The 13452-nt window shown below is 45.4% G+C and overlaps 1 protein-coding gene across 2 annotated transcripts in view; it reads left to right on the top strand.

Annotated features, from left to right (window-relative positions):
* Ano2 (anoctamin 2) overlaps window positions 1-13452 on the top strand; it is a 330046-nt gene that overhangs the window by 25430 nt on the left and 291164 nt on the right. The gene's annotated exons all lie outside the window — the stretch shown is intronic.

Raw genomic sequence — 13452 nt, 5'->3', positions numbered from 1 at the left:
TCTACCAATGGGCCTTTCGCAAGTGTTTTGTGAATGGGAACAGCAAACACTGCATTTTGGTCTGGACAGGCAGACAGACCAGTGTCTGTTTTCGAATTGTAGCATCAAACACCCTGCTGATGTAGCTGTAGAAGCCACGGACTCTGGGAACCGAGTTCCCAGTCTCATTGGCAGCGAAACTTTTTTTTGTGGTCAGGCTTAGCCTTGAACAATAGATTCTCTCTCAAGACAGTGTCTGGTCACAGTCGTCTGAGATTTGAATGCAGTGACACTGACCTCTTCTCTATTGATGACTCTTCACGCAAGGGCAAACACAGTGGCCATTGCTATCTCACCGAAACCCCCAGCTGAATTTGAGGCTGTGGCAACTAGGGGCTTTCCCCCTAGGTAAGATTGCCAGTTTCTCCTCTCCAGGGCCTGCTGATTTGCCTTTTGGCCAAGTTTGATTCACCTCCCTGACCAAGGAGCAAAGGTAGCATCTTATTCTGCTCTTTTCTTGCTTGCTGTTCTGTTTCTTGATACTTTTCAACTATCCTGTTGCATTTTTAATCTTTCATTCTTTTTTTTTTGGAGACAGGGTTTCACTGTAGTTTTTAGAGCCTGTCCTGGAACTAGCTCTTGTAGACCAGGCTGGCCTCGAACTTGCAGAGATCCACCTGCCTCTGCCTCCCAAGTGCTGGGATTAAAGGCGAGACCTACCACCATCCCACCTAATCTTTCATTCTTTAGAATGGTCCTTTCTCCTGCTACACTGAGTTTTCTCATTTACTATACCACATGGAGGAAGTTTTAGCTGTATACATTGAATGTCTCCTTTGTGTTAATTATGAATCATCAGCAAAAACTGTTGGGCAAAAAAAAGGAGCCCTGTTGCTGTATCCATTTTGACAATGGTGGAAGTATGGCAGGGCATGATGGGATGAATGCCCTAGACTGCTGGCATCTCACAGTGGTAGTCACGGTAGAGGAATGAGCTCTGTGGCCACAGGAGGCCTTGCCATTGCTTTCCCTAGACCCCTAGGGGAAAATTTCCATGCTGCCAAGGACGTAAAGCTGGTGGGAATTATCACTTCTGGGTATGACTGCTATTCCCAAGATGTGAGTCTGGGTAGGAAAAAAAAAAGACTGTGGAATTTTAAAGCCCAGGGGCCATTAACTAGAGAAGACCTGGTGAGTCCTTTTTTCCACCTGGGCATCTGCACTTGCTTGTCCATAGCACATTGCTTGGTTGTCTTTGCTTTCTGAAGTTTTAACCCCAAGGACCTACACTATTTGTACAGCTGTCATGAGTCCTCCCAACCACCAGGAGGAGGTAAAGAGCCTCTGGTGGCTGCTTTACCAAAACAAGCTGTACAAAGAATTAAAAGGTGAATAACTAACTTGCTCTGAGAAAGTGTTTATTTCTCAAACACTGTAACTTTTAAAGTTTTATATCCTCACTACCTCGGAACCAGGCTAATTGTTGACTTACATTTTGAGTTCTGGTCTTGTTCAGCCAATGTTACACCCTAAGTAAACCTGTAAGCCCCACCTGCCTAAGGATCAGGGACCTTCCTGGATGCGGGGAGTGATCCTTCTTGAAAACCCAACAAAGCCTCATGGGAAAGTACACTGGGGTTTGCCATAAAAGCCCTGACACCAGGTGTTTCAGAGTCACTCAGCTGGGAAATTCCATGGAGTGGTCCTGACCAAAGTCCATCTTGGTCACTGCCTTAAATTTGCCTCAAAATGGTGGACTTGTTTTTTTTCTCCCATGACCATGTTTGGGCAAGTCTCTTTCTAGAACGTGATTTCTTATGTCACTGAACCAGGTCAACTTTTTTTAAAAAAAATTTATTTCTACATATATTTATTTATTTATTTTTTAGAGTTGAGGCAGTTTGGAATAAAGAAGCAGGTAGGAGGAGGCACAGAGGGAGAGTGGTTTCCTAAGCACGAGGAACGAATGGACAGTCTGAGCATGCACCATACAACTGCCTGAATCAGACACCATGGCTTTTCATGTGACACATGTCCACAAGATGGTGACATTAGCATGACTTTTGGATGGCCTGCTGGCTCTCCAAACATGTTTTAGGTGGCATCAAAAGTTATTTATTGGGCCCAGCATAGGTTCAGGTATCTGTTTTCTATGTTTACAAATTTGACCTCTCTGGGTTCCTCACCACACTGAAATCGTGGTGTTATGATTTCTATTGTTGGCTTGGTTCGACTTGGGGTCATGGAAGGGGACCAACTCCCTAGGGTAAAGCTATGGCTCCTCAGGTCTGTCTCAGGCTTCTTTGGGAGTGATCTCTAATCATACATTTTTACTGAAGGTGCTACCAGGCCGGGCAGGGTTACTTCTTTAAATAATTCAACGCAGGAAGATTTGATTTTCACTCATCTGAATTACAGCAAAATCCTTCCACCCATTTTACTGGGTTCAGGCCAGGCTACTCGTTGTAGATTTTACTGATTTCTGATACCTTTCTGCTTATGTTTTTTAAAATACATAAGACTTAAGTTTTTAGCTGTTGTATCCAAGAGACACAGTGTTTATTTTAAACATCTTTTATAACCATATAAGCCTTTTATAACCTAAGGCAGGTGTGGTGGCACAGGCCTGTGTCCTCAGCACTCATGGGCAACATAGCAAGACCCTGTCTCGAAAATGTATGAAATAAAAACTAAAGTTATAGTGACATATACATAGCATTGACTATCTTAGCCATTTGAAATGTATAATTGAGTGGCAATGAGAGCATCCCCACTGAAGTAATTCACCACTTCTTCTAAAACTCTGTCTCTACTCAGTACTAACCCTTCTTTCCATAGGAATTCTTCTTCTTTCTTTCCCTCCTCTAGGGAACTCACAGAAGCGATAGTGTTTCTTCATACATCCTCCTTTTCACTTAGCGTAATGTCTTCAAAGGTCATTTATATTATAGCATGGGCCCAAATTTTATTTTATCCTCAGTTTGCATATAAAGTGATGGGTTTCATCATGACATTTTAATATGTCTATGCCATTGTACTCTGTCCTTCTTCATCTCCCTTTCCTAGTACCCATCCATCCCCACCAGCTGGCCCCATTTCTCTCCTCAGACAGCTTTCCCTTCTGCCGGAATTTGCTTTCGGAGAAACAACTTTATTTGGGGTATAACTGGTCCACAAAGAAAAGGAAAACTTTAATGTGTATGACCGGGTGACTGGGGACACATATGATATCAGTGATGTAGCTGACATATTGGACACCTCCTTTAACACTTGGCTTTGGTGTGAGATCACTCAGCATGAGATCCACTGTCCTTAAACACTGCTGTGTAACGCTGCATTAACTATTGGCAAATGTTGTACAGTGGACCACTAAATCTTACTCCCCCAAAAGAACTGAAGTATTACACGCAACCCACTCTTCCTGTGTCTGTCCCCACCCCGAACCCCTGGTAACCACAACTGTATTCTTTGCTTCTGTGATTTTGACTGTCATATGAGCAAATCACCAGTGTTTATCCTTCCGTGACTGGTTGTTTCGCTTAGCATGTGCCCTCCGGGTGGGACTGATGTTGTTGCGCATGGCTGGATTTCCTTTTTTTCTGAAGCTGAACAACTCCACAGTATGTCTGCACTACATTTTGTCTGCACTACATCTACTCGTCCATTGTGAACGCTTGCGTTGCCTCCACATTTTGGCTGTTGTGATAATGCCACTCTGCACACGAGTGTGTGATGGATCTGTCTGAGGGCCTGCTTTTCTTCTGTGGTCAGGAGGGTTAGGGCGGCTTGGATCTGCATGCTGGGTAGGGCCCGAGAGAGACTGTCCAGGGCCTCTTTTCTAACAATGCGGTCACTGAAGATGCTCTTAGACTCTTCTTGACCCGTTTCTGATTCCCCTGGAGCAGTTTTCTCATCAGCGCCTCTTCTAGAACAAGGGTGGCACAGAGCTCAGAAAGACACAGAAGGTGAAACAAGCTTTGTCTTTGACCAGGCTTAGCCTGAACGGACTAATGTTCCGCCTCTTGAGTAGGTAGGGATGTGGTCAGGTGATGCAGTCCAGTTGGAGGCGTGGATATGCTCTCTTCATGGTCCTGACTCTAGCCATGTTCAGTCCTCAAAGTCATCCCCATCATGGACCAGAATGATGGCATGGTGCTAAGGGGCCTTCTGTAGAACTCAAGGCATGGTGGTTTGTGCTGTTCAGTCGTTAGAGGCTCAGACTCTGGGCTAGAGGGACAGTCTGGGCACGTGCTGCTTTCATCTGTAAAGGGGAGGACAAAGAATAGTGTCCTCTTGTTGTGTAACCTGAGGAATTGAATGCTGTAGAGATAAAACTCTAAAAGGTCCTAGTGCAATGTCTAACACACAGTAAATTGCTCATTCAGTATCAGCTATTATCATTTCGGTTTGAATTCTTTCAGGCACTTTCCTTTGCCCAGCCTTGAATATCAGTCAGGAAGCTGGAACAGCAGACTTAACCTGGGTCAAGCCTTCGTGACAGCCGAAAGTCAGTGGCTCTCCTCCGCAAACCCTAGACACCCTGGCCTGCAAGCTAGCGAAATCTCTGACACCTTGTAAAGTCTCATGCCTTCCTACTGAGTTTCCATGTGAGTCAGGCCACCCTGAGTGTTTACACTTCCGGGCCCCAGGGTGGGGAAGGGGTGGTGGCTGCCACTGGCTCTGTAAGCTTCCAGGCAGCTGGGGGCAACTGGAGAGGTTAGCAGCACTAAAAGACGGTTTGTCTGGCTTCCAGGGAATAGGAATATTAATTTGACACGAGGCCAGGTCAGGCCGGACCAGAGGGAGATGAAATAGTAGCAGAAGAATGTGGTGCTTCTTGTTGGGATCAGGCTGGGGATGGCTGCAGCAAATCAGAAGCAGATTGCTCAACCCACATTGGGTGGCTGGCAAATGGGAAGTAATATGTGTGCTTTAGGGTCCCCTGGGCACTCTGAGTAGCAAGCCTGCCTCAGGGCTGGGTTCATCCTTCCTCTCCACGCTGTGCGAAGAATAGGTTTGGTGTATCTGTCTTCGACTTTCTTTTACTTTCGTGTATGTGTTTTCTGTTACACATGGGTCTGGACCTTCTGAAGGCTCAGCATGCTACCCTTGGGCTTGTGCTGGAGAGAAGGACCTTAGGACCAGGGTTTTCTCCCACTGCATGCTTGTACAGACCACAGCAGGTGGGGCACATTTGCTGTGGGCACTATAATTCCTTTGTTTCCCAGTTGTCTGAGTTACCAAGGTGGACTCAGCACCTCTTAAAGGTGTAGAAAGTGTGGCTTTCCAAAGTAGTCCAGAAGCTATCTCCAGTGGATGACTGCTCACAAAGGAAAAGTTAGTCTTCTCCGAGGGAGCCTCCCTGGATACTCACAGTATACTTAAGGGAGGTTCCCCGCCATGCGGTAGATGGCCAACTCAAACAAACTCAACCAGAGTTTTGGAGATGTCTTGTCTCTTAATGCTTGGTTTGGGCATTTGTTACCTTACTTGTGTTTTGTTTATATATTCTTTCTGATTCTGTGTTTTTATGGTTTTTGCATATATGCCTGCCCGTGTGGTGTATCTCTGAATATATACATGTTCCTTTTGCTTTGTGTGTGTGCTTCTTTGTCAGTTTGCTTTTCTTCTTCTCTTCTTCTTTCTTCTTCTCTTCTTCTTTCTTCTTCTTCTTCTTCTTCTTCTTCTTCTTCTTCTTCTTCTTCTTCTTCTTCTTCTTCTTCTTCTTCTCCTCCTCCTCCTCCTCCTCCTCCCTCCTCCTCCTTCTTCCCTATTTGTTTTCTAGGGAGAAGGAGAAAGAAGACTTGGAGTTGAATGGGTCGGGAGATTGGGAGGATCTGGGAGTAGGTGAGAGAGGGGAAACCATGATCAAAATATATTATATGAAAAGGAATCAAAGAAGGAAGAAGGGAGGAGGGACGAGAGGAATAAGGAAGGAAGGAAGAGGGAAGAGGGAGGGAAGGAAGGAAGGGAAGAAGGAAGGAAGGAGGGAGGGAGGAGAGGAAATAAGGAAGGAAGGAGAGGGGGAAGGAGGAGGGAAGGAAGAAAGGGAAGAAGGAAGCGAGGGAAGAGAGAATAAGGAAGAAGGAGAGAGGGAAGGAGGGAGGGAAGGAAGAAAGGGAATAAGGAAGGAAGGAGAGAGGGAAGGAGGGAGGGAAGGAAGGAAGGGAAGAAAGAAGGAAGGAAGGAAGGAAGGAAGGAAGGAAGGAAGGAAGGAAGGAAGGGTGGTTCTTCTGGACTCTGGTGGTCTGACATTGCCTTCAGACTTTCTTGTGGCCAGACCATTGCTCTTCATCAGGGTTTGTCTACAGTGGTCACAGCAAGAAGAAGTGGCAGGGAAGAGGCGAAGAACAAGCTTAAGCCTGCACTTGGCCTTCACAGTGGCTCCCATTTGAGACCAGTCCAAGTAACAGTGTGTAGGATAACACCTTTGAAACTGAGCTGCCCCTGCGCTCTGTGTAGAAGCTTGTATTTCACCCTCTACATTCATGAATTTTGTAGGGTTTATATGGCTTGCTAGAACCCACCCCCTGCATTGACTGCTAGTTGTATTGTGTTGTCGCCTTGACTGTCGAGAGCCAAGGGGGTTCAAGATGCTCTTCCCTTTATTTACTGTTAGCTGCCCGTACGAACCCGTATGAAGTTGAGTTTACAGATGGTGACCTGTGGTTCCAATACCGGCTCTTTCCTATCCACCTCACCTTAGGACACATGGCAAACGTTCCCATGTCTTGGTTTTCTTTCTCTTCCTTTTCTCTACTCCATCCCCTGTGTGCCCCCTTTCCTTCTTCATTTATTTCTTGTTTTCTCATGGTGCCGAGAAGGAGCAGGTCGGCTTACATATGCCACAGAGTTACATCTCCATCCTGTGCCCTGGTTTACTTGCAAAATGGAGATTTTTCTCATATGTTGCAATGGAGCAGGTGCTAGAATTAAGTGGTATAGAAAAAGACCTAGGAAAGTATTGCCACATGGTGCTTGGTGCTCACTCAGTCATGCTAGGCACCATTAGGACTGATTACAGAACAAAACAGTGCTGCTTACTTGTGTCAAAGTTGAAGTGGTGGATGCGACTGGTTTATCCCAATCCAAGCTTAAACTTGCGTTTATTACTTACTTTTGACATGGTCTTTTGCTATTTATTCTCTGGCTTGCCTGGATAAATACCCAGGCTGGACTTCGGCTTATATATTCTTTCTGCCTCAGACTTCCAAGGGCTGAGATGATGGGACCCATGCACCATACTGGTCCACGGTCTCATTTACACGTGAAGAATCCAAGATGCAAGTTTCAATACTGTAATTAAATACCAAATTACTTAAAAAGAAAAAAGGTCTATTTTGACCCAGAGTTTGGTGGGTTCAGCTCATGATCAGCTGATCCCTCTAAGCTTCAGGTTTGTGGCAAACAGCACACGTTAGGCCAGGAGTTTGTGGCAGAAGCAAACCACTGACTTCACACAGTCAGAGAACAAAGAGAAGAAAGACAGAGACTAAGCCCCAACAGCTGCCTATGAAGGTGTGTCCTCAAATGACTAGGAAGCTCCTCACTATGTTCCTGAGTTCTAAGGGTCCATAATACCTTTCAATAGTGCCACACGTGGAAACGCAACCCTTTGAAGCAGAACTGCCTGGGGGGGAAGGCATACTAGTCCAAACAGTATTATACAGTCTAAGCCCTGTGTCCAAGGCAGTGGATGGAACAGGGGTCTGAATACCTGGGTCCACTGCTTCAGGTTTTCTTCCGCACATTCACCACGGGACCTACTCTCTAAGCTTGAAGAGAAATCTAGAAGCCTGGACAGCTGACTGGCCATGCACAACCACATTCCCCATGCAAAATCGGCCGGAAGTGCGCAGAAATGGATTGATGAGAGACTCTGGGGAGGGGGAAGGACAGGACACAGATTAAACAGACCAACAAGGGAATCCCCATGGCTAGATGAGAATGGTTGTAAATGTGCAAGTAAACGCAGGGGCCACAGCCATCTCTAGGGTGTGGTTCTGTGGGTCCTGAAGATTCTGGGGTAGAGCAGGTCTTCCTGTCCATCCAGGGCTTTTTCTACTGGTTGGACCTCAGTTTTGACAGTGTGGAGTGTAAGTCCTCCTCTGAGGCCAGATGTTTAAAGTGATCTGGTGTCAGCATCGCTGGGAGGAACCAACTTGGAAAGAGAAACTGAAGCCACCGGTGGAACTCTAGATGCCACAAAATGTGTTGTTTCGTGGCACTAGAGATTTTCCAGCAGGGCACTTGTACTGGCTAATACTCCATAGTGACAAGGGGGCTCCTGTGGAGCCTAGCGTGCGGCCGTCCTCTGTCCTCAGGGCAATTTCCTTTGGTCTCCTGTCTCTCCTACTACTCTCATCACCATCTCTCTCCTGTTGTTAGGAAAAAAATCCTAAAAACGGGCGGCTCCACTGGCGCAAAGAAATCCAATTAGGTCAGATAAACCAAATTAAATGCCCATCGTTTATTAATATGGCACTCTTGGGTAGCTGAGCGCATGGCGCGGAGACAGGAAGCAGGGAGCACATACAAACCGGGAACCACTTGTTTCTCCTCTGGGAGCCCACTTAAATAACCCTGCGGAAGTGGTCCTGCCCTCCCCCAGGGGAGGGGTCGTGCTGGGATTTGGAGTCCAGACTAATGCAACTCCCAGGCCAGATGACTGGGATGGGTGCCAGGGGCTGGAGTTATGCTCCCAACTTAACATCCTGCCCAGTAACTCTCTCCTGAGTGTGTGGCTCTGTGGATCTAGCCTATGCCTCATGGCTGCAAAGTTTTGACCAAGAGGTCTCTCTCCACTTTCTGTGCTGTGGACTTTGAGTCAGGAAGAGAAAGCCAGCCCTTTATGGGATGTGGGTGACCCACTGTGTCTTCTCTGCATCCTTTCTGTGCCCCCACCTTACTCTCCCCCCTGCTGTCTCAGACCACCCAGCTAATGCCTTCACCTGTCACCCCGCCTTTGATCTTCCTTTCCAGCTTTGAGAAAGAAGATTCGCACACGATTCTAGTATCTGCAGTGCACTCGTCTGTCTGATGTCCGACCAAGCTGCGAATATCCTCTGTCCAGCCAGTGGGTCAGGACCTGTGAGCTGGCACCGTCCCTTAGCTCCTGCCTCTGGGAAATGCCGGTCCAGCATTTTGATTTACAGGTACTGTCAGGATCCAAGGTTCTTAAGAAACAGAGGAACAGAGCATCGCAGAAGCTTCTCTGGTTCGAGGAAGTGAGTCTGGGTCCTGGGAAAATCACTCCCCCGACTTAAGCGGGTTCCCCATTTGTAACATAAAGTTCAAGCATGGCCGCCAGCCCTTAGTGTTTCCTGATGTGGCTGGTGTTGAAAGAGGGGCTTTGTTGTTGTTGTTTGTTTTCAGGTGGTAGAAGAGGCCGTGGGCTGCTGTGACTCACTTTGATAGAGCTCAGGAAGACTAAAAAACACAAGCCTAGTGGTCTTGGCTGTGTTCCACCCCATTCTTAAAGATCCTTAAGAAAAAGGGTCTTCCTTTGTTCTCAGCACCATGAGTCTTCCACTTCTTCAAAAGTTGTTTGCACACTGCATTCTCTCCTGCCCTCCAAACCTTGCCCAGAAATGGTTAATTCAGCTCTGGTCCAGGCTGAAGTTTCTATCTGTCATAGAGGTCGAGCCAAGATGAACATGTATTGAACTTGTTAATTTATTTCTATAGCTTCATTCTCCAACCTGGAACAAGGAGACAGAGAGTGTTCCAGGCACGTTTTTTGCAAAGCAACATTGTTCCAGCTGAATTGTATGACTGATAGATTTCTGGTTTGATTGGTAAACTCTTACCAAGGGTTGGGATTTTTTTTTTCCTGTTAGAGGGCAGAATAGGAAGATTAGGGGCCCGTGGAGCCACTTTGTGTTATAATTACTTTTCTGACACTGACCTTGTTTCTGATTTATAAAAGTTCCCCTCCTTTGACACCTGGGGCTTGTAATCTAGGGAAGTGGAAGCCTACTAACCTCATGGAATGAGTGTGTTGTGTAGCCCCAGGAGGAATGACTGGATTGCCCCCTCTGAATTCCATCCCTTTGGCTTGGAGAAGGCTGTTGATTTTATTATTGATCATTAGTTGATCTAATGCATTTCCAGAGACTTGGCCTGGGGCTGGTTGTTGGCTCCAGGGGCAGCAGCTATGCAGATGACGGGTTTTTTCCATATCCCTTGCCAGATAGCAGAAGCTGTTAGGGTAGACACATGCATTCTTCCCTCCCGAAGAAGTCTGATGAAGTGCAGGCATGCCCAGGTTTTCTCGAAGAGATGGTGTGTGTTGAAAATTGCCCCTGACATTTCTGCCAGAAGCTGGGGTAGATGGGTGGATCTTTGGAAAAAGCCTTCTGGGTAGGAAGTTACTAGGTTTTCTTTTTCCTTTCCTCTTTCATGAACATTTATTTGTTCTGAAGATCTGTGTGGAATACTATACAACTGAGCCTGGAAAGGAGCTCCGTGTTACCTTGGTTCTTCTCGTCCGGCTCTGGATAAATTCAATCCAGGGTGTAGGCAGTGGTAGTCAATGTGGAACTATTTTACCAGTCCATTTGTCCATCCCTCTGTTTGTCTGCTCATCCATCCATCTACCCATCATTGTCAAGATCCAATTAAATTTTAGGAACCATGGTAGTTTCCCCTCACGATTTAATTTCTTCTTCTCATATTTCTATTCCTGAATACACAACTGTTTCACAGTCCTTTGGTTATTTTGACATGGACACCACTTGTTCAGTCTTTTTGTATTTTCTCTTCCTCTGGATTTTAGGGGCCTGACCTGATTTCCCCCAAATTTTCCCTCTCTCTGTGGATGTCCTTCATGTGTTCCTTTTCACTCATCTTCCTCTAAAAATAGGCAAGAATTCCAGTTCTGTCTTTAAGTTCTTTATCTCTTCTTTTTGTCATGCCGGGCTCCCTGTCTGCATTGTCCCAGCCATTCTCCTTGTCTGTATTAGAGTCTGGAAGCCCCCCTAGATTTCTCTATCCTTTCACCTCTCAACCCATGTCAGTCCCATTTTCCCACATCTGTCCATACCTCACTTTTCCTATTGCTGCCTTCTAGTTCCAACACTTAACCACTCCTTTTATATTAACTCAATATACTGCAGGAATTTTAGCGTTGTGATGTGGGATGTCCTTCTGTATATGAGTTGCTTTATTGGTTGATGAATAAAGCCTGCTTCAGCATGTGGCAGGGCAGAATAAAGCCAGGTGGGAAATCTGAAACAGAGATATATAGAGAGAGTAGAGCAGAGTCAGGAGAGACACCATGTAGCTGCCAAAGGAGTAACATACCATCGCTGGTAAAACCACAGCCTAGTGACAATACACAGATTAATAAGAAATGGGTTAATTTAAGATATAAGAGCTTGCTATAAAGATGCCTAAGCTATTGACTAAGCAATGTTGTAATTAATACAGTTTCTGTGTGATTATTTGGGTCTGAGAAGTTGGGGAACAAAAGAGACAGTCTCGGCCTATAGTGTTGAACCAGAGTGGGCATTCTAGATGCAAAATTTGAGTGTACCAGCTCCCTTACATGAAATATTTCGATGGCTCTGAGCAAACAAAGAGCAAGTTCACATTCCTGAAGCTGCTGCTCGCCACTTTACATAAGTGTCTGATCCACATTTTTTGGCTCTTTCCAGCATTTTCTCTATTCCTTGACCTACCACCAGACATGTACCTTGGCTCCCCTTTGCCTGAGGCTTCTTGCCTTCATACACTTGTCCATGTTCTTCTCTGACATGCTCTATACTCTTAGCATTTTCCTTCTCTGAAGTCTGTTGACTCCTTGGGTTCCTTCCTCTCCTTCATTGTGCTCTGCGATTCATCACTGCTCTTTGGGTCTACTTGTCTACTGGGAACTTTTGAGGGTGAATCCTAGTGTGACTAGTGAATCAATTCATAAACAGTGTATACCATGCTTATTATAACCTAGGGATGGTGCGAGGATTGAAAACACTGAGGAACAGAACAATGGGAAGCATGAGTGTTACAGGACGGTGTTAAGACCTGGGTGTAAAATATCGATGATATCTCTTTGTACTGTGTGATTATTATTATTATTCAACCTCTCTTGGCTCAGTTTCACCCTTTAAAAATGAGGGTTGCATTATTGCCCTCCAGTCAGCATTGGCAGTCAGAGCTAGTGAATACATTGAACACAACACAGTATATGGCTCTTGACTTCATAGAGAGACACAGTCATTGGTCACCACCGTGGTGGTAATAATTGTACTAAAGTGCAGAGTCAGAATTCTTGGGTCTGTTTTAACTGCATGCTTGTTGCTTTTCTTGTTCTGTGATAAAATACTTGACAAAAGTAGCTTACAGGAGAAAGGATTTATTTCTGCTTGTTGTTTGAGAGTGTAGTCCATTGTCATGGGAGCTGTCATGGTGGGGAGAGCTTAGGTAACCTGTCACATTGCATTCACAGTAAGGATGCAGAGTGGGACCTTACATGGTCAATACTTTCACCATTTTGTAAAGGGCAACTGAGACAGAGAAGAGCTAACTAACTACCCAGCATCACACAGGGTGAAGATTCAGCTGAGCATCTGAATCAAAGAAGTCATCTTTGTCATTCTTTCTAATAGCACATCAGCCCTGTTTGTCATGAAAACACTCAGCCTGATAGTTCTAAGTTACCAACCGTGTCAAGACCTTGAGTCTTCTGCAAAATCACTGAAATTTGGTTTGCCATAGCTCTGGTGACTAGGAATCCAGAGCAAGGAGTCAGCATGGTTGATACAGAGGGTGATGAATGTCTGTGGCTCAACCTCTTTCTCTTTTTTCATTTATTCAGTCTGGTTCTCTAGCTCTGGAAGCTCTGAGGAAGAAGTATCCATGACTCTTTCCTGGATTTTTTGGGCAGACTTTGCCATTTCTTGCCTGTGCTTCCTCACTCCCACCTTTTTCCCTGTTTTCACATTGCTGTCTTCTCTCTGATGACTTGACATGTGTGTCTATGGATACTAAGGGTTAGAGCTACCCCAAGACTGTGGCAGTCCATATATCTACCATAGCTATTGTACCTGCAAAGACTCCTCCAAGTTAATATATATCCAAAGTTCTGATTGGCACAGGCTTTTGGAGGGACATAGTCAATACCCTACAACTTATCATTTGGATTTATTTTAAAATGAGAATTGATAAAGGCAGGTGTAATAATACAACTAGTACTTTAATATCTTTGAGGTGTGTTAGATGGGCTTAAGAAATTTTTTAAAGGCACAAAGTTTGGTGGAAAGGAAAAGGGGAATGGATCTGGGAATAATTAAGGGAGGGGATCAAATACGATTGGAACCACTTTGTGTGAGTTCTCAAAGAACTAGTACAAATTTAAAAATATCTTAAGACTCTAGTCATACTTTAGAACATTACTGTGATTGATGTGTGGGCCTTGGGGACACTTACTCTTTCTCAGCTGTCTCTGTACCTGCCCTGAGGTTCCATGTGGAC

Source organism: Arvicola amphibius, chromosome 2 (assembly GCF_903992535.2).
Source record: "Arvicola amphibius chromosome 2, mArvAmp1.2, whole genome shotgun sequence".
Taxonomy (NCBI): Eukaryota; Metazoa; Chordata; class Mammalia; order Rodentia; family Cricetidae; genus Arvicola; species Arvicola amphibius.
Note: the sequence above shows the minus strand (reverse complement) of the source record. Positions and strands in the feature narration are given on the sequence as shown.